The 19,340-nt window shown below is 40.4% G+C and overlaps 1 long non-coding RNA gene across 2 annotated transcripts; it reads left to right on the top strand.

The window, feature by feature from the left end:
- Nucleotides 1-10,235: 10,235 nt before the first annotated feature.
- LOC133645318 (uncharacterized) lies at nucleotides 10,236-17,999 on the top strand. 2 transcript variants are annotated; one of them, XR_009824981.1, is made up of 4 exons: nucleotides 10,236-10,618; nucleotides 10,693-10,763; nucleotides 14,834-14,958; nucleotides 17,855-17,999. It is a non-coding gene; the product is annotated as an uncharacterized LOC133645318 (long non-coding RNA). The 2 variants fall into 2 exon arrangements; XR_009824980.1 differs by having other exon boundaries at nucleotides 10,693-10,767.
- The last annotated feature ends 1,341 nt before the right edge of the window (nucleotides 18,000-19,340 follow it).

The following is a 19,340-nucleotide window of genomic DNA, read 5'->3' as shown; positions in this document are numbered from 1 at the left end:
ATGTAAGAAAATGCATTTTTTAAGAAAAAAATTTTTTGCTAAAATGTCGTAAGGGGGGACCCTGTCGTAAAAATGCCAAAAAACGGACTTGCTTCAGCAGTACAATTCTGGTGCTGTAGTTGTAGGAGATGTCTCAAAACGTCATCAGGAGTCCCTAAGAAACCTAAAAATGGCATAAAATGCTTTTTTTGGGCAAACTTTTTTTTTACAAAAAAAAATTCAAAAAACAGACTTGCTTCAGCAGCACAATTCTGGTGCTGTAGTTGTAGGAGATGTCTCAAAACGTCATCAGGAGTCCCGACTAAACCCGTAAATGTAAGAAAATGCATTTTTTAAGAAAAACATTTTTTGCTAAAATGTCGTAAGGGGGGACCCTGTCGTAAAAATGCCAAAAAACGGACTTGCTTCAGCAGTACAATTCTGGTGCTGTAGTTGTAGGAGATGTCTCAAAACGTCATCAGGAGTCCCTACAAAACCTAAAAATGACATAAAATGCTTTTTTTGGGAAAACTTTTTTTTTACAAAAAAAAATTCCAAAAAACGGACTTGCTTCAGCAGCACAATTCTGGTGCTGTAGTTGTAGGAGATGTCTCAAAACGTCATCAGGAGTCCCGACTAAACCCGTAAATGTAAGAAAATGTAAGAAAATGCATTTTTTAAGAAAAACATTTTTTGCTAAAATGTCGTAAGGGGGGACCCTGTCGTAAAAATGCCAAAAAACGGACTTGCTTCAGCAGTACAATTCTGGTGCTGTAGTTGTAGGAGATGTCTCAAAACGTCATCAGGAGTCCCTACAAAACCTAAAAATGGCATAAAATGCTTTTTTTGGGAAAACTTTTTTTTTACAAAAAAAAATTCAAAAAACGGACTTGCTTCAGCAGCACAATTCTGGTGCTGTAGTTGTAGGAGATGTCTCAAAACGTCATCAGGAGTCCCGACTAAACCCGTAAATGTAAGAAAATGTAAGAAAATGCATTTTTTAAGAAAAACATTTTTTGCTAAAATGTCGTAAGGGGGGACCCTGTCGTAAAAATTCCAAAAAACGGACTTGCTTCAGCAGCACAATTCTGGTGCTGTAGTTGTAGGAGATGTCTCAAAACGTCATCAGGAGTCCCGACTAAACCCGAAAATGGAAGAAATTAGAAGAAAATGCATATTTTACGGAAAAAAAATATTTTGCAAAATGTCGTAAAAAAAATTTAAAAAAACGGACTTGCTTTAGCAGCACAATTCTGGTGCTGTAGTTGTAGGAGATGTCTCAAAACGTCATCAGGAGTCCCGACTAAACCCGTAAATGTAAGAAAATGTAAGAAAATGCATTTTTTAAGAAAAACATTTTTTGCTAAAATGTCGTAAGGGGGGACCCTGTCGTAAAAATGCCAAAAAACGGACTTGCTTCAGCAGTACAATTCTGGTGCTGTAGTTGTAGGAGATGTCTCAAAACGTCATCAGGAGTCCCTACAAAACCTAAAAATGGCATAAAATGCTTTTTTTGGGAAAACTTTTTTTTTACAAAAAAAAATTCCAAAAAACGGACTTGCTTCAGCAGCACAATTCTGGTGCTGTAGTTGTAGGAGATGTCTCAAAACGTCATCAGGAGTCCCGACTAAACCCGTAAATGTAAGAAAATGTAAGAAAATGCATTTTTTAAGAAAAACATTTTTTGCTAAAATGTCGTAAAAATGCCAAAAAACGGACTTGCTTCAGCAGCACAATTCTGGTGCTGTAGTTGTAGGAGATGTCTCAAAACGTCATCAGGAGTCCCGACTAAACCCGTAAATGTAAGAAAATGTAAGAAAATGCATTTTTTACGAAAAACATTTTTTGCTAAAATGTCGTAAGGGGGCACCCTGTCGTAAAAATGCCAAAAACGGACTTGCTTCAGCAGTACAATTCTGGTGCTGTAGTTGTAGGAGATGTCTCAAAACGTCATCAGGAGTCCCTACAAAACCTAAAAATGGCATCTCCTCCCACAGTACCTCCGTGTCTCCGCAGTGAGCCGTGCGCCTCACCTGCCGATCTTCCCCCTGGACTCTGACTGCCTTCCTCGACCCCCGCACTCGGACCTGGACTTCTGGACGCCTCTCTCCTGCCCCCACGGACCTCGCTCGGATCACGAACCTCTTTTGCTTCGCCCCTCTGGACTTCTTTGCTGCCACAACCAACACACACTTACAATAACCTCTGGTAACTTATATTTGGTTAACTTCTACACATAGCCCTGCATCCACACACATAGTAGCATACACACCCGACGTAATCATCAAGCTCAAATAAAACCCGTTGAGCTAGACCTCCTGCTGTCGTACCGTCTCCTTCCCCCTTCGTCTTACGTAACAGTACCGGTACCAAAATGTATTTTGATACTTTTCTAAAAAAAGGGTACCACAAAAAATTGCATTATTAGCTTTATTTGAACAAAACATCTTAGTGTACATGAAACATATGTTTATTATTGTCATTTAGTCCTCAAATAAAATAGTGAACATACTAGACAACTTGTCTTTTAGTAATAAGTAAACAAACAAAGACTCCTATTTAGTCTGCTGACGTATGCATTAACATTTTGTCATTTATCTACCTATTATTTTATACACATTATGAGGGACAAACTGCAAAAATTGATTATTAATCTACTTGTTCATTTGCTGTTAAAATCTGCTTATTTTCCGTTTCAACATTTTCTATCTACACTTTTGTTCAAATGTAATAATCACTTATTCTTCTCTTCTTTGATACTTTACATTAGTTTTGGATGATACCACACATTTAGGTATCGATCTGATACCAAGTAGTTACAGGATCATACATTGGTCATTTTCAAAGTCCTCATGTGTCCAGGGACGTATTTACTGACTTTATAAACATAATATACATTTACAAAAAAAAGGAAAAAAGATTTTGTGACGATAAAAAATATCGATGTAATCATAGTAGTATCGACTAGATACGCTCTTGTACTTGGTGTCATTACAGTAGATGTCAGGTGTAGATCCACCCATGTCATTTGTTTACATTGTGACGGCGGTGAGATATTGTATCCTCCTACGGTGTGTAGTGAAGCATGTTTAGGTATTCCTCATCCTCCAGTGATAATGCTACTTGTAAAAAACGTACTTTATTTGTCGCCATGGAGGCCAGGATTAGTGATTTAGAAGTAGCTGAAACACTGTGGATGTGTGTTAGCTGCGAGCTAGTTAGCCATGTCTTAAAGCAGCTCTTCCTGAGGGTGTTTCAGTGTTATAACTTCACCTTTATCTTTACTTTTTACACCAAAATGCGTCCATTCTCCCTTTTCTGTCTACACACTGTGTCTGCTTGTAAGTACTCTGTGTGTGTGTGCTGCCCAACAGCAGTAAAACCAGCAATGTCATGATTGACTATTTGCTTGATCAGTAACTTAACAAAGCTCCAAAGTTTTGGTTCACCTCCATCGTAGTTCACTAAGACGGGTCCTCGATTATATTTGTCATTAGGGCCTGGAATCTAGCTCTGCAAGACCTGGGACAGCTGAGTGGTTAACACTGTCGGCCACCAAGCAAGGGGTACTGGGTTCAAATCCCAGTAGGGAGTTAGTGTTTTGTTTCACTATCATTGTGATTTAGTGAGACAGGTTCTCAATTAAATATGTCATTGGGGCCCGAAATCTAGCTTCAAGAAGACCAAGAATAGCTTAGTGGTCAAAGCAGCTAGTACCCAATCAAATGGGACTGGGTTCAAATCCCAGTCGGATCGTTTGGTGACTAGGAAAGATCCAGTCAGAGAAATTACTCTTTTATATCATAGTTTACTGAGACAGGTTCTCAACTAAATATGTCATTGGGGACGGAAATCTCCTTTCAAGAATACCACAGATAGCTGAATGGTTAAAGCAGCTAGCTCCCAATCAAAGGGTTCTGGGCTCAAATCCCAGTCAGGTCACTCTGAAGGTAGTAAAGATCTAGTCAGAGGAATAAATCTTTTGTGTGATAGTTTAAAGGTTCTCAATTGTATATGTTATTGGGGCCCAAAATCTAGTACCAAAAAGACTAAGGGTAGCTGAATGGTTAAACAGCTAGCTCCCAATCATAGGGTTATGGGTTCAATCCCAGTCAGATCAATGATCTTTGATTTGTGTTTTGTAACATGTATTTAAAACAACAGAGTTCTCCTCTCTTAGAAAGGATTTTTGACCTGCATTTTTCCACAGTACAGTGCTCCCGTCAAACAAGATCTTTGATTAGTGTTCTGTGACAGGAGCACTCCACTGTATAATCCTGAATCAGATGCACCTGTGTGAGGTCGTTAGCTGCATAAAGACACCTGTCCACCCCATACAATCAGTAAGAGCCAAACATTCAGCATGGCTAAGAGCAAAGAGCTGTCCAAAGACACCAGAGACAAAATTGTACAACTCCACAAGGATGGAAAGGGCTACGGAGAAATTGCCAAGCAGCTTGGTGAAAAAAGGTCCACTGTTGGAGCAATCATTAGAAAATGGAAGAAGCTAAACATGACGGTCAATGTCAATGGGAGTGGAGCCCCATGCAAGATATCACCTGGTGGGGTTTTGATTGATTGATTGATTGAGATTTTTATTAGTAGGTTGCACAGTGAAGTACATATTCCGTACAATTGACCACTAAATGGTAACACCCGAATAAGTTTTTCAACTTGTTTAAGTCGGGGTCCACTTAAATTGATTCATGATACAGATATATACTATCATATATACTATCATCATAATACAGTCATCACACAAGATAATCACATTGAATTATTTACATTATTTACAATCAGGAGTGTGGAGGGGGGGTGGGGTGGGGGGGGGGGTATGGACATCAAGTAGTGGACATAGAGAGAGAGAGAGAGAGAGAGAGAGAGAGAGAGAGAGATCAGAAGGCATAAGAAAAAGAATCTGCATTTGATTGTTTACATTTGATTATTAGCAATCCGGGGAGGGTGTTAGTTTAGGGTTGTAGCTGCCTGGAGGTGAACTTTTATAGCGGTTTTGAAGGAGGATAGAGATGCCCTTTCTTTTATACCTGTTGGGAGCGCATTCCACATTGATGTGGCATAGAAAGAGAATGAGTTAAGACCTTTGTTAGTTCGGAATCTGGGTTTAACGTGGTTAGTGGAGCACCCCCTGGTGTTGTGGTTATGGCGGTCATTTACGTTAAGGAAGTAGTTTGACATGTACTTCGGTATCAGGGAGGTGTAGCGGATTTTATAGACTAGGCTCAGTGCAAGTTGTTTAACTCTGTCCTCCACCTTGAGCCAGCCCACTTTAGAGAAGTGGGTAGGAGTGAGGTGGGATCTGGGGTGGAGGTCTAGAAGTAACCTGACTAGCTTGTTCTGAGATGTTTGGAGTTTAGATTTGAGGGTTTTGGAGGTGCTAGGGTACCAGGAGGTGCATGCGTAATCGAAAAAGGGTTGAACGAGAGTTCCCGCCAGAATCCTCAAGGTGCTTTTGTTGACCAGAGAGGAAATTCTGTAGAGAAATCTCGTTCGTTGGTTAACCTTTTTGATTACCTTGGTTGCCATTTTATCACAGGAAAGGTTAGCCTCTAGAATGGAACCTAGGTAGGTGACCTCATCTTTCCTGGTGATGACACTGTCACCTACTTTTATGGTGAAGTGATTGACTCTCTTAAGTTTGATGTGGGACCCAAACAGGATGGATTCTGTTTTACCCAAGTGGATGGATAGCTTGTTGTCAGCGAGCCAGGTGCAAATTCTACAGAGCTCAGCACTGAGGATTTTCTCCACCTGTGACTTGTCCTTGCCGGATACCAGCAAGGCAGAGTCATCCGCAAACAAAAACAATTCACAGTCACATGCCGATGACATGTCGTTTATGTATATTAGGAACAGTAAAGGTCCCAATATACTGCCTTGGGGGACTCCACAGTTCACCGAGAGGGGGGGGGGACACGGTGCCGTTCACCTCTACCACCTGCTCCCTCCCCTCCAAGTAAGACTGCATCCAGCTCCAAGAGGTTTTGTTAAATCCGATTGCTCTGAGCTTATCCAACAGTATAGCGTGGTTAACGGTGTCAAAGGCCTTCTGAAGGTCCAGCATGACCATGCCGCAGTATTTGCCCGCGTCCACCTCATGTTTGATGTGGTCGGTCAGATAGAGAAGGCATGTGTCAGTGGAGTGGTTAGTTCTGAAGCCGGATTGGAATTTGTACATGAGTTTATTAGTGGCAAGGTAACTATCGACCTGTTCATAAACTATTTTCTCCATTACTTTCGAAATGGAGCTGAGAATAGAAACAGGTCGGTAGTTGCCAGGTTCCAATTTGCTTCCTTTTTTAAAGAGGGGAGTTACTCTTGCTATCTTAAAATCTTTTGGTACTTGGCCTTGTGTAATTGATAGGTTTATTATGTGCGTGATGATCGGGGCAATGATGGAGGCAGAGTCCCTGAGGAATCTGGAGGGAATATTATCAAGACCGGTGGTCTCAATGATGCTAAGAAAGGTGAGGAATCAGCCCAGGACTACACGGCAGGACTTGGTCAATGACCTGAAAAGAGCTGGGACCACTGTTTCCATGGTCACTGTTGGTAATAACGTCATGGTTTGAAATCATGCATGGCACGGAAGGTTCCCCTGCTTAAACCAGAACATGTTAAGGCCCGTCTTAAGTTTGCCAATGACCATTTGGATGATCCAGAGGAGTCATGGGAGAAAGTTTTGTGGACAGTGTTTTATCACATCTCTATCATAGTTTACAGACACAGGTTCACCATTAAATCTGGTCTTTAGGAAACCCAAGGTAGCTCAGTGGGTAACATCAATACTGTTAACCAAGGGGTACTGGGTTCAAGTCCCACTTACAGTTTTATATCATAGTTTACTGAGACAGGTTCTCAATTAAATGTTTCATTGGGGCCCTAAAACTTTATTCTAGAAGACAAGAGATAGCTGAAGGGTTAAACAGCTACCTCCCAATCAAAGGGTTCTGGGTTCAATCCCAGTCAGGTCACTCTACAACTACTAAATAAACCATGACGTTATTACCAACAGTGACCATGGAAACAGTGGTCCCAGCTCTTTTCAGGTCATTGACCAAGTCCTGCCGTGTAGTCCTGGGCTGATTCCTCACCTTTCTTAGCATCATTGAGACCCCACCAGGTGATATCTTGCATGGGGCTCCACTCCCATTGACATTGACCGTCATGTTTAGCTTCTTCCATTTTCTAATGATTGCTCCAACAGTGGACCTTTTTTCTCCAAGCTGCTTGGCAATTTCTCCGTAGCCCTTTCCATCCTTGTGGAGTTGTACAATTTTGTCTCTGGTGTCTTTGGACAGCTCTTTGCTCTTAGCCATGCTGAATGTTTGGCTCTTACTGATTGTATGGGGTGGACAGGTGTCTTTATGCAGCTAACGACCTCACACAGGTGCATCTGATTCAGGATAATACAGTGGAGTGCTCCTGTCACAGAACAAAGATCTTGTTTGACGGGAGCACTGTACTGTGGAAAAATGCAGGTCAAAGATCATTTCTGTGACAGGAGCACTCTGCTGTTTTTAAATACATGTTACAAAACACAAATCAAAGATCTTATTTGACGGGAGCACTGTACTGTGGAAAAATGCAGGTCAAAGATCCTTTCTGTGACAGGAGCACTCTGTTGTTTTTAAATACATGTTACAAAACACAAAATCTAGCTTCAAGAAGACCAAGAATAGCTTAGTGGTCAAAGCAGCTAGTACCCAATCAAATGGGACTGGGTTCGAATCCCAGTCAGATCGTTTGCTGACTAGGAAAGATCCAGTCAGAGAAAATACTCTTTTATATCATAGTTTACTGAGACAGGTTCTCAACTAAATATGTCATTGGGGACAGAAACCGCCTTTCAAGAAGACCACAGATAGCTGAATGGTTAAAGCACCTAGCGCCCAATCAAAGGGTTCTGGGTTCAAATCCCAGTCAGGTCACTCTGAAGGTAGTAAAGATCTAGTCAGAGGAATAAATCTTTTGTATGATAGTTTAAAGGGTTGAACGAGAGTTCCCACCAGAATCCTCAAGGTGCTTTTGTTGACCAGAGAGGAGATTCTATAGAGAAATCTCTCTTTCTTAAGGTTGATGTGGGACCCAAACAGGATGGATTCCGTTTTACCCAAGTGTATGGATAGCTTGTTGTCAGCGAGCCAGGTGCAAGTTCTACAGAGTTCAGCACTGAGGATTTTCTCCACCTGTGACTTGTCCTTGCCGGATACCAGCAAGGCAGAGTCATCCGCAAACAAAAACAATTCACAGTCGCATGCCGATGACATGTCGTTTATGTATACCAGGAACAGTAAAGGCCCTAATATACTGCCTTGGGGGACTCCACAGCTCACTGAGAGGGGGGGGGGGACACGGTGCCGTTCACCTCTACCACCTGTTTCCTCCCCTCCAAGTAGGATTGCATCCAGCTCCATGAGGTTTTGTTAAATCCGATTGCTCTGAGCTTATCCAACAGTATCTGTTAGTCTGTCTCTACCCCCCTCGGTGAAGCGACATCCGGTGGTCCATGTATCCCAGAGTAAGCCTGTCTCCAGTTCTCCACTCTCTTCCCCTGACCCTACCCCTCTGGATAACGGTGACCCAGTTTGGACCGTCAAGGAGATCCTTGGGGTCCGTCGGCAAGGTAGGGGCCTGGTATTTTTGGTACATTGGGAGGGTTATGGTCCAGAGGATAGATCCTGGGTGTCGGCCTCCTACCTTGCTGACCCCACCCTTCTGGAGGACTTCTATCAGGTCAACCCTGGAGCTCTCCGGCGCTCGTTGAGAGCCTCGCATAAGAGGGGGGGCACTGTTACGGCGCTCGCGCAGTCTGCTTCTCCCTCCTCGGCAGGAGCTCCTCGAAGCTACGCTGCAAGCACCGCAGGACACGCCCCCGCACGCGCCACGCAGACCACGGCCACGCGCCTCCACAGCCGGCGGCAATCATCAATCAACGCACCTGGTCTTGACGAGAAGCAGCAGCATAAAGGCTCACTCCACTGACTACTCCACGCCGGAACAAAGCCCTGATTCAGTAAGCTTCACGTCTCTGGCTCCTCACCTGTGTCTCTCTCTTTTGCTCGCTTTGTCTCCCTCGTGTCTAGTCCTTATTTGTCCTTGTCATCTCCTGTTCCCACAGTACATCCGTGTCTCCGCAGTGAGCCGTGCGCCTCACCTGCCGATCTTCCCCCTGGACTCTGACTGCCTTCCTCGACCTCCGCAGTGGTTGGAAAGAGTGGATGACTAAGAGTGTATGAATAAGAGTGGATGACTAAGAGTGTATGAATAAGAGTATATGAATAAGAGTGTATGAATAAGAGTGTATGAATAAGAGTGTATGAATAAGAGTGTATGAATAAGAGTGGATGACTAAGAGTGTATGAATAAGAGTGTATGAATAACAGTGTATGAATAAGAGTATATGAATAAGTGTATATGAATAAGAGTGTATGAATAAGAATGTATGAATAAGAGTATATGAATAACAGTGTATGAATAAGAGTATATGAATAAGAGTATATGAATAAGAGTGTATGAATAAGAGTATATGAATAAGATTATATGAATAACAGTGTATGAATAAGAATGCATGAATAAGAGTGTATGAATAAGAGTGGATGACTAAGAGTGGATGACTAAGAGTGTATGAATAAGAGTGTATGAATAAGAGTGTATGAATAAGAGTATATGAATAAGAGTGTATGAATAACAGTGTATGAATAAGAGTGTATGAATAAGAGTGTATGAATAAGAGTGGATGACTAAGAGTGGATGAATAAGAGTGGATGACTAAGAGTGTATGAATAAGAGTGGATGACTAAGAGTATATGAATAAGAGTGGATGACTAAGAGTGTATGAATAAGAGTATATGAATAAGAGTGGATGAATAAGAGTGTATGAATAAGAGTGTATGAATAAGAGTGGATGACTAAGAGTGTATGAATAAGATTTATTCATGTATTTTATTATATAAAAATGGGAGCCATTACCTCCCTGCTTGGCACTCAGCATCAAGGGTTGGAATTGGGGGTTGAATCACCAAAATGATTCCCGGGCGCGGCCACCGCTGCTGCTCACTGCTCCCCTCACCTCCCTGGGGGTGATCAAGGGTGATGGTTCAAATGCAGAGAATAATTTCGCCACACCTAGTGTGTGTGTGTGTGACAATCATTGGCACTTTAACTGAACTTTTAACGATGTTATTCATATTATTCAGATTGAAAAGCTTAAGGGGCCGCATGTGGCCCCCGGACGTTCATTTGCCCAGGTCTGTGCTAAGGTGATCTCTAGAAGTGGTCCACACTCCATGTCAGTAGGTGGCGGTAATGCACACCAGAAGGTTGCTTGCCAACCTGCTATAAAAACAAAAGAAGAAGAAGAAGATCCACACTTCCGGGTGGTGATGACGTCGCGTCGTGACGTCATATTTCAAAATGGCAGAGCCCGCGGAAAGACCCCCTGGAGTCGACTCCATTTCCCAAGAAAAGATGTCAACAGCGCGACTTGTAACAATTATAAGGCCGAGGAGGGTTATTTGAACACACACCATTCAATTATTATAAATGAAAGTCACGTTTTTTAACCGCTCCGGTCTCGTCCCAGCGGAAGTGACGCTAGCACGTCATCAGAATACAACAGGTTGCTAACTAACACGCCTCCTATCATGTCAGCGCTGTTATTTGTTCCAATGTCATTCATTCCTTCTCATTTAGATCAACACGACGAGAGAGACATTCTGCCGCTAGACAAAGGTCACCGAGCAGCGACGAAGTTTGCATTTTCGGTAGGTGAGTGTTCAATTGTCCTCCGAGAAAAGTTGCATGAAGTCATTCTATTACACAGGTGAAAGTCATACACACATAATATGCTGGAAAAGTCCATTCATGTCAGCAATTAACTTCAAATGTCAAACTCATTTGTGATGTTAAAGGGAAAACAATACTTAACTGTGCTTAAATGTATTTATATTAATCAAATGTGAATTATGCTGTATAATAGACTGTATTTATGTTATTGACATGTGAATAATGCTGTATAATCAGTGTTGGGACTAACGCGTTACAAAGTAACTAGTAGTCTAACGCGTTATTTTTTATATTCAGTAACTCAGTTACCGTTACTACATGATGCGTTACTGCGTTATTTTATGTCATTTCTTATGTAGTATCGGCTAAAAACAGAAGATCTGAGTGTGTTTTATTGGAGAGTTGCAGTGTCGTCCTTCTGAATGATTCCCGGGCGCGGCGCCGCTGCTGCCCACTGCTCCCCAAGGGGATGGGTCAAATAAAGAGGACAAATTTCACCACGCCTAGTGTGTGTGTGTGTGACAATCATTGGTACTTTAACTTTAACTTAACTTAATTCTTCCTGTGTCACAACGGGGACAAGAGAAGAGGCGCTGTGTGTGTGTGTGTGTGTGTGTGTGTGTGTGTGTGTGTGTGTGTGTGTGTGTGTGTGTATGTGTGTGTGTGGGTGTGTGTGGGTGTGTGTGTGTGGGTGTGGAGAGGGGTGGGGGTGGGGGGGGCGTGTCTGTGTTTACTTACAAGACATCATGGTGGAGCTGAAGCCGAGTTTCTTAACATGGAGATATTCTAGACTGACCATGTGTCTTCTTTTGCCTCAAATGTCCGGCAGGGTTGCGTATATTTTCAATGTACGTTCAGGGTTAAGATGGGGTTAAAAACAAAACTAATTGTGCACACGCAGCAGCATTCGTGAGGGAGGGACAGAGAGAGCGAGGGAGTGGATTGATTGATTGAGACTTTTATTAATAGATTGCACAGTACAGTACATATTCCGTACAATTGACCACTAAATGGTAACACCCGAATAAGTTTTTCAACTTGTTTAAATCGGGGTCCACATTAATCAATTTATTTCAAACTGTCATTGCTCAAAACATAATATTGAATCAAAATCAATGTTATTATGAATTATTGACCTATCCAAGGTTCCCATTACTTCACATCAAATATTCCACTTTGAAAAATATTTTTGGTGGAAGATTTTGCATATTTTGTGTGTTTGCCATTAAAAACATAGTTTTGTTTGACAAAAAAGGCGGAAAACAAACAGACAAAAAAACAACATAACTAAAACATTTTGAAATGAGGGATAGATCTGAAGTTGATGTAGACTCCAGAGATTTAAGCGTTAAATATAAAATGTTTGTATGCCCTGGCACACCATTATCATAATTTCATGACCCAAGCAAAACACTTTTTAAACTTTTATACTGAAATAAATACACCTACAACTTATTCAATAAAAACATAGAAAAAACTACCAGCAGCGGTAAAGTTTAGATCCATGAAGGAAAGAAGAAAGTGAATGAATGTTTATAACTGAATACATTTACATATGTATACAAATTTGTTTTCTTTCTTTATTATTTTTTTTTATGAATTAAGTAACGTTTATGACAACCTTTTTCCAAAACACAATATATAATGTGAGATATAACAGGATAATGCATACGTTTATCTTTTTTGTTGTCAAAACGCTTACCAAAAAGTGGGACCCCAAAAATTTACTGTAGGACCCCATTTTTATGACTTGATGGGGTCCCTGGGACCCCATTTTGAAAATTCCTAGCGCTGATCAACAGATTGTATTATTCTCCAGTGCAATAACAGTACTTAAATGAAGGCTTAAAGGGCATTAATGGTAGCTTTAAAAAAAGAAGAAGAAAAAAACAAGTAACTAAATACTTACTTTTCACAATAACGCATTACTTTTTGGTGTAAGTAACTGAGTTAGTAACTGAGTTGCTTTTGAAATAAAGTAACTAGTAACTGTAACTAGTTACTGGTTTTCAGTAACTAACCCAACACTGTGTATAATAGACTGTATTTATATTATTCACAAGTGAATAATGCTGTATAATAGACTGTATTTATATTATTCACATGTAAAAAATACCTTAGTGTTTATTTTTATTGTGAGCGAACTGTGGTGCTGAATTTCCCCGAGGGATCAATAAAGTACTTTCTATTCTATTCTATTCTATTCTAAAAACATCCAAATCCATTGCTATTCTTTATATAAAGTAAGACACATGCTGAATAAGAAATATCTGCACATGATTCCTTGAGTAATTCGATTACAAAATACATTCGAGGAATTGTTGCTGCCTCGAGGTGTCGTACATATTTTTTTTTACTAGTTCACTAAACAGTAGTCAAAGCTCACGTTTCGCACAGACTGTTTAGGTGTTGCACAGCGTGTTTACGTCACAGATCATCCCCCCCTTGCACTGCACGACACCGCTCTTTTAAGTACGCTCGAGTTTAGAAAACGTTTAAACGGCACCGTATGATAATCATCAAAAACGCACGAGAGACAAGAACTTTGTTTATGCGGTCACAGCACATAGGGCTGTGAGCGCACCTGTTTTTATTAGCACATACACATTTTTAGCTGTGCGTGTCAGCCTTCAATAATGAAAACAGGCGTTTAGGAAATAAGACGATTAGGCCAACCACAATAATTGAGGGCACATCTTAACGTGTATAATTAAACAAAATTATGATTTATTCGATTAATCGATCGGGATATTCGATAGAATACTCGATTACTAAAATATTCGATAGCTGCAGCTGTAGTTATATTATTCTTTTATTTTTCCATATCTAACATACTGTGTTGAACTTTGGGGAAATGTTTATAGAACAAACACAGGCTCAATAATTCAACTTGAAAAAAGGGTCATTAGAATAATACACAAGGCTGGCTACGATGAACCTACCAATCCATTATTCGTAAGTTCTAATGTAGAGGTGTCAAACTCATTTTAGATCGGGGGCCACATGGACAAAAATCTACTCCCAAGTGGGCCGGACTAGTAAAATCAAGGCACGATAACTTAAAAATAAAGACAACTTCAGATTGTTAGTTTTTTTCTTTGTTAAAAATAGAGCAAGCACATTCTGAAAATGTACAAATCATAATGTTGTTGTTTTTTTTTTTACACTTACATGTTGCGGTTAATAGTATTCTACCTTTATTTGTCGATATGTATACTTTCTGATTAAATGATGTGATAATGTTCATCAGTCAACTCATTGGTGTTCATTTTTAATCTATTAAGATCAAATAATAATATGTTATTTAAATGGAGGCTTCTCACATGATGAGATAACTTCTGGAAATGACTGGCTCATAAGGGTCAAAGGTATAAATGTGTGTGTCCAAGTTAAAGGAAAAGGCAGGCTGTCTTCTTCTAATGGATTTATTACAATCTTTAGAAGCTGGGTAACGTTTGCTGTGGTCTGGAACAACATGGCGCACAAACAACTATCAGAAATGCAGCCAATATTACGTACAGATAATGTGTCATGAGACATGCAAATATAAATGAAATGCACAGAGGACATAAGTAAAGGAAATTAAATGAGCTCAAATATTCCTACAAACGAGTCATAATGATGCAATATGTACATACAGCTAGCTTAAATAGCATGTTAGCATTGATTAGCTTGCAGTCATGCTCTGACCAAATATGCCTGATTAGCACTCCAACAAGTCAATAACCTCAACAAAGCTCACCTTTTGTGCATTCGCGCACAGCGTAGAACGTTTGGTGGACAAAATGAGACAAAGAAGAAGTGGCATAAAACACGTCTTTCTGTGGCAGCGTCGGAGAAAGTTGTACATGTAAACAATGAGTTCAAGGATCGCTGAAATTAGTAGGACAAAACAGTGCTTGCTAAATCCTCTCATCAGTGAAGCATGTTTAACATAAACAGTGGGACTTCTAACAATTAGGAAGGTTTGTGTCATGTTTGTTCTCCTACAGAAAATATATTCAAATAAAAATGTTCATCTTTTTCCATTTTCACACATCTCTGAAAGAGGTCCAGGGAGCCACGAGGGCGGTGCTAAAGAGACGCGGGTTGCTGACCCCCGGCCTACACCCTAGACTGGCCGCCAGTTCATCGCAGGACACATGAAAAAGCCTTCGCCCTCAAATCAGAGAAGTATTCATTTACTCTAACATGATTTTTATTCAGTTCAATGCATTTATTGTCATTGTCATAGTGAATAACACACACACTGCATAGTAACCATGTATCAAAAATGCGTTAGGTGGTGCAATCCTGACCCATGAAACGCGTAAACACAAAGGGTGCCACGAACGATGCACAAAATTCACAGTCTGGTATGGATCGGTACTTGAGCGGCGCCGTTCGATACATTTTTTCAATACCCAAAAGAGGGAAATGTTCATGCCTTTTTTTTAACTTGTAGTTTATTGAAATTGTCGTTGTCCACGACAGAAAACGGTCGGCAAGGCGAGTTTATTTACAGAGCACAGTTCGTACTACAGGCAGGCCAGTCTAGTACCCGCACTCTTTTACTACGAAGCCACGCTGTTGTAACACGTGCAGAATGTGGCTCGGCGATATCTTACTGAAATAAGCAGGGGCGGCCATGAAAAAGACGTCGCTTGGATGGCAACTTTTGTTGCTCCAAAACCTGTATGTACCTTTCAGCATTAATGGTGCCTTCACAAACGTGTAAGTTACCCACTAATACACCCCCATATCATCAATCTTTATTGCAGACCTTAAGATCCATTTAAACATATAAAAACAGAATATAATACATTAAAAAACAAAACAATAAAAACATACATTAAAAACAAAACAAAACAAGTTTTCCATACAATTACAGACGCTGGGTTTTCAACTTTGCGCCTAGAACAATCCGGATGGTTCTTTTCCTCTTTGGACCGGAGGACACGACGTCCACAGTTTCCAAAAACAATTTGAAATGTGGACTTGTCAGACCACAGAACACTTTTCCAGTTTGCATCAGTACATCTTAGATGAGCTCGGGCCGAGCGAAGCCGGCGGCGTTTCTGGGTGTTGTTGATAAATGGCATTCGCTTTGCATTGTAGAGTTTTAACTTGCACTTACAGATGTAGCGACCAACTGTAGTTACTGACAGTGGTTTTCTGAAGTGTTCCTGAGTCCATGTGGTGATATCCTTTACACGCTGATGTCGCTTTTTGATGCAGTACCAACACAAATACAACTTTGAAACTACGTGCTTTCTGAGAAGATTACCGTAGTAACTAGTATATCATGCAAAAGCGCAGATTCCAACCAATCAGTCCAACTTAGATGAGCTCAGGCCGAGCGAAGCCAGCGGCGTTTCTGGGTGTTGTTGCATTTATCAACAACACCCAGAAACGCAGAGTTTTGAGGACGAAAATGAATTGATACCATTTTAGAATAAGGCTGTAACATAGCAAAATGTGGCAAAAAATGAAGCGCTGTGAATACTTTCCGGATGCAGTGTACAGTATAAAGGGCAGATCAATAGAAGTGATAATTAGACGTTGCAGTTCATGGGTGGGATGTGAGAGAGGGTCACTGCCTGAGGATACAGACGAGCTGTTGGCAAGTTGTCCTGGCACGTATAGACCTGTTCCTTCTACCTGAGGGCCGCAGGTGAGGAGCAGGGTGTTGTTGGTCACGCAGGATGCTGTGCACTCGCCTCAGACAGCAGGTAGTGTAGACTGTGCCCATCTCTGGAAGACTTGATTTTTTTTCAGCTGTTTTAATCACCGATTAGAGAGTCTGCTGTCATGGCACACTTATAAAAGCTCACTCTTACACTAGGAAGTGGAGTCATTCATTGCGCTTTACCTGACACATGAAACGTGACAAATACGATCGCTGAGATGAAACGGATCAGGCCCGTGAACAGGTTCTATCCGGATGAATTTGCTAAGTATACAAATGAGCTGAAATTTTTCTATGAAAGAAACTGCTGTTTTAAATGTGTCCACTAGATGTGGCAATGGCAATTCTTTGTATCTTTGTAGATGATGCTACATACAGTATGTACAAAAAAAATAAAACACATGATGTTAGTGCAACAGTCGAAGAAAATTAGCAAACTACATAAATAACATCCTGTAATTTGATTTTGATTTTTTTTTTTTTTATCTTGTTAGATTGAAAATGAACACCAATGAGTTGACTGATGAACATTATCACGTCATTTATTCAGAAAGTATAAATAACGACAATTAAAGGTAGAACACTATTAACTGCAACATGTAAGTGTAAAAAAACAACATGATTTGTTTATTTTTGAGAAATTCTATTTTTAAACAAAGAAAACAATCTGAAGTTGTCTTTATTTTTAAGTTATCGTGCCGTGATTTTACCAGTCCGGCCCACTTGGGAGTAGATTTTTCTCAATGTGGCCCCCGATCTAAAATGAGTTTGACACCTCTGGCCTAGATAAATTGGTAAACATCCTCACAAATATTGATATAAAGCATTACCGTATTTTCCGGACCATAGGGCACACCGGATTATAAGGAGCACTGCCGATGAATGGTCTATTTTTGATCTTTTTTTCATATATAAGGCGCACCGGATTATAAGGTGCATTAAAGGAGTCATAATATATATATTTTTTTCTAAATGTAAAAGACTTCCTTGGGGTCTACATAACATGTAATGGTGGTTCTTTGCTCAAAATGTTGCATAGATGATGTTTTACACATCATCTTCAAGCCGCTTCCGGGTGCGCCGTTTTGTGGGCGGTCTTATTTACGTGGCTCACCTTCGGCAGCGTCTTCTCCCCGTCATCTTTGTTGTGAAGTGTCAAAAGATGGAGCTAACTGTTTTAATGACATTCAGACTTTACTTCAATCAATAACGGAGCAGCATCTCCTCATCCAGAAACAACAACACCAGAAATGTGTCCCGTGAAAAACAGTCCGACCAGAACTCTAGTAACTAAAGTTCCTTGGGTGAATAATGGTAACTCACTACACCGGTATGTTTTAGGGCTTTCATGGCGAGTTTACTGACTGAAATAAGTAATAACTTTACACTGCTTTTTATTAGAAATGGCAACAGCAGAGGATGGATGTCCCATAACAAGAAGGTGGAGAAAAAGAAGAAGCTTATCGACTACGGTGTCGGCACGGACTACAAAGGCGGACCTGCACAAATTTTCAGGTACCAGAAGGTAAGAAAAGTTTCTTTTGCATAATATTGCGAAACAAAACACCAGAAAATATGTCTTACCTTATACACACACCATAATAATACTCCTATGTTGAAGCACAGTACAATCGATCAAGCGGTGCAGTTTCATAGCTGACCAAAGTCCTACTAAAACATTTTGATAGATTTTTGAGCGCCGTGTGTAATGTTCTATATTTTCAAGGGAGCATATACAATGTTGGTGTTGTTTACTTGAGTCATATTGCGGTCTACACGAAATCAAATCAAATCAATAATGGAGCAGCATCTCCTCATCCGGAAACAACCACACCGGAAATGTGTCCCGTGAAAAACGGACTTGCTTCAGCAGCACAATTCTGGTGCTGTAGTTGTAGGAGATGTCTCAAAACGTCATCAGGAGTCCCGACTAAACCCGTAAATGTAAGAAAATGTAAGAAATTGCTTCAGCAGCACAATTCTGGTGCTGTAGTTGTAGGAGATGTCTCAAAACGTCATCAGGAGTCCCGACTAAACCCGAAAATGGAAGAAATTAGAAGAAAATGCATATTTTACGGAAAAAAAATATTTTGCAAAATGTCGTAAAAAAAATTCAAAAAAACGGACTTGCTTCAGCAGCACAATTCTGCTGCTGTAGTTGTAGGAGATGTCTCAAAACGTCATCAGGAGTCCCGACTAAACCCGTAAATGGCATAAAATGCTTTTTTTGGGAAAACTTTTTTTTTACAAAAAAAAATTCAAAAAACAGACTTGCTTCAGCAGCACAATTCTGGTGCTGTAGTTGTAGGAGATGTCTCAAAACGTCATCAGGAGTCCCGACTAAACCCGTAAATGTAAGAAAATGTAAGAAAATGCATTTTTTACGAAAAACATTTTTTACTAAAATGTCGTAAGGGGGGACCCTGTCGTAAAAATGCCAAAAAACGGACTTGCTTCAGCAGTACAATTCTGGTGCTGTAGTTGTAGGAGATGTCTCAAAACGTCATCAGGAGTCCCTACAAAACCTAAAAATGGCATAAAATGCTTTTTTTGGGAAAACTTTTATTTTACAAAAAAAAATTCAAAAAACAGACTTGCTTCAGCAGCACAATTCTGGTGCTGTAGTTGTAGGAGATGTCTCAAAACGTCATCAGGAGTCCCGACTAAACCCGTAAATGTAAGAAAATGTAAGAAAATGCATTTTTTAAGAAAAACATTTTTTGCTAAAATGTCGTAATGGGGGACCCTGTCGTAAAAATGCCAAAAAACCGACTTGCTTCAGCAGTACAATTCTGGTGCTGTAGTTGTAGGAGATGTCTCAAAACGTCATCAGGAGTCCCTACAAAACCTAAAAATGGCATAAAATGCTTTTTTTGGGAAAACTTTT

The sequence above is a fragment of the Entelurus aequoreus genome, unplaced genomic scaffold (assembly GCF_033978785.1).
Source record: "Entelurus aequoreus isolate RoL-2023_Sb unplaced genomic scaffold, RoL_Eaeq_v1.1 HiC_scaffold_37, whole genome shotgun sequence".
Taxonomy (NCBI): Eukaryota; Metazoa; Chordata; class Actinopteri; order Syngnathiformes; family Syngnathidae; genus Entelurus; species Entelurus aequoreus.
This window is presented reverse-complemented; position numbering and strand designations above follow the sequence as displayed.